Source organism: Colobus angolensis, unplaced genomic scaffold (assembly GCF_000951035.1).
Source record: "Colobus angolensis palliatus isolate OR3802 unplaced genomic scaffold, Cang.pa_1.0 Scaffold848, whole genome shotgun sequence".
NCBI classification, from domain to species: Eukaryota; Metazoa; Chordata; class Mammalia; order Primates; family Cercopithecidae; genus Colobus; species Colobus angolensis.
The window spans coordinates 23,394-25,975 of record NW_012122354.1 but is presented as its reverse complement, the minus strand read 5'-3'; the positions used below and the strand labels follow the sequence as shown (position 1 = coordinate 25,975).

At 50.9% G+C, this 2,582-nt stretch overlaps 1 pseudogene; it reads right to left on the bottom strand.

Moving 5' to 3' along the window:
* Positions 1-471: 471 nt before the first annotated feature.
* LOC105503313 lies at positions 472-911 on the bottom strand (annotated as a pseudogene).
* Positions 912-2,582: the final 1,671 nt, after the last annotated feature.

Sequence of the window (2,582 nt, the reverse complement as noted above, 5' to 3'; positions counted from 1 at the left end):
AACTCCAAATCATCTTTTATTAATATAGAAAGGTCATATTTAGCAAAAGACACAAGGCAGGGAAGTGTCAGGCCTGAGGCCTGAGCCCCTGCTGAGGGAGAAGGAGGCTCGGGGCACGAGGGAGAAGTGCTGGGAAGGGCTGAGTGGTGGGGGCCGCAGAAAGTTCCAGTTCAACCCTGTCGGCAGGTCATGGGTGGGACTCACAGGGACCTCGCTGCTAACTCTTGTTGCCTTGGCGGGGTGGGGTGGGGGGAAGGGAGGATCGTTAGCGCTGCCACCTGGAGTGAGAGCCGCCCCTTGGCTCCTGTGGGCACCATCAAGGGACACAGAACAGGAAGCCCAGGATGGTTAGTGCAACTAGAGATGAGGGCCAGGGAGAAGCAGGTGCTCTGGAGTGGCCGGGAAAAGTCCAGACACAGAGGCTTAGGAGCTTCCTGTTAAGTACGTGGGTTCCGCCCTGTTTTTGCCAGGCACTCTGACTAGGGATAGATGATCCCCGTCTTCAGGTGCTCCGTGGTGCTCTTGCTGCCAGCAAAGGTGGTCCGGATCCCTTTGCCCATCTCCCCTGTGACCGACAGCAGTTCCGGGTGGGTGCTCTGGCAGCCCTGGGCGCCAGGTGGTTTCATGGCCTGCACATAGCCGATGGAAGGCGGTCCAAAGTCGTTAAACAGTGGTCTGAAAGGGGCAGCGGCTCCTGGCACTGAGCCCGACGGCAACGGGATGCTTCCTGTAGGGACCAGGGTGCCCAGCCCAGGGGTGCTGGAGCCGGGGGTGCTGCTGGGGGCAGGCGTGATGGGTTTGTAAGACATCCTCAACTCCTGGCGCGGGGGACGCCAGCAGGCCACTCCTCGGGGGTTGGCTGCCTGGCCGCTCAGCCGAGATCTGATTTGCAAGCTGGCTGCACGCCCCCTACTAAATCTATGTTGAACTTTTCAACTGCAATTTTTATTAATCTAAATACAGTTCAGATATTCTCGATGAAAATTTCACATTTGAGTTAGTTGAGAAGTACTAAAATGTAAAATATACAATGGATTTCAAAGATTTCATATGAAAAAAGAATGCAAACTATCTCTACTAATTTTTACATTGATTACATGTTGACACAGTATTTTGGATATATTGAGTTAAAATATGCAATTATTTTTTAAAAAAAAATCTATGCTACATTTTTGTTAAAAAATTTAAATAAACTATGAAATTACTTCTTGGGATAGAAAAGGGGACATTATTAAATATTCACCTAAATTTTTTTCAAAAACATATCTTTAACAAAAACACATTTTCAAACAAAACAAAATTATTTTAATTTTGAATAGGTAAAATAAACTTATTCCTGCTGAAATTCAATCCTGGCATGATTTCTTTTTTATGCATTTGAGGACTATGTTTATAACCCAGATGAAACATAAAGCTTATGAAACTCCTCTGAGAATTTGGAACACAAATTACCTGTATAGATATCAGGGTGCAGATGATGCTGAGGCCGGGCTGGCTGAAGAAGAGCAGGATGAAGATGCTGTATTCACACAGGGGCTGGCCCCAGGTTACCCGCCCTTCATGTACGTGGCGATGGTCACCTGGCTCACCAGCAAAGTGAACAACAGGTAGGTGGCGGCCAGCCGCATACCAGTGTGTAGAAGGCGGTCTCCTTCTGCTCCTTGCGCGACTCGCACAGCAGCACGATGGCCACCAGGTTGTCCACCACCCCGAAAATGGACGGTCCCAGGCTGTCCAGCAGATTGGGCTCCAGGTGAGGGACACATTGATCTGGGAAGGGGTTAACATGACGGTGGCTGGTGGTGTGCAGCCCTGGAGTGTGAAGCTGAGTCTGGGGTGAGAGAAGAGAGACAAAGCCGCCATGAGTGAAATGACCATCTGCGGGATGTCAGACCCCCGCCCAGGAAACGGGATGCTAACATGACAAGGGAGGACCTCAGTCCCACTCTCTGGATTGCAACCACTTACCAACTGCAGCACCCAAATCTCCAGGCTCCCTCTGCTCCTGCCAGCGGCACACCATTGCTGATCTTAATATTTATAAACTGAGCTTCCCATTCCTCTTCCACCCCCCCACCACGCCTATCTCACTACTCTGACAAGAGCCATCTTCAGGGAAAGGTAACTCCCTAGTATTATTCCTGACAGATTCTGAGTTAATAAAATGCTCACGGAAACCCTGGAAGACAATTTGGAGAGTGCTCTCTTTCCTCCCTGGCTCCACTGGCAGTGCCCCATCTCCACGCCTTCTACCCAATGGCCCAAATCCCATGTCACGTGTAGCGGCCCCAGTGGTGGCCTCTCCATGACCCCCCACGGTCGGCCCTCAGCTGTCCTGGACCAGCCTCCAGCCTGCCTTAACCTCGTCCTGCTCAGCCTGGAAAGTGCCAGGGCTTTGGCTTCTGAGAGGCAGGTCTCAGTGGCTGCCAATTTAGGGATCTGAGGTCAGAGTGGCCAGTTTTCAAAAACGTGGGAAACAAGAGGGCCAGCGGGATGGATCTGGAAAGAACAGTGCTGGGTTACTCGTTCGATTTTTTTCCTTCCTTCAAACATGAGTCCCAGCTTTGCTGTGCCCGCCGGTG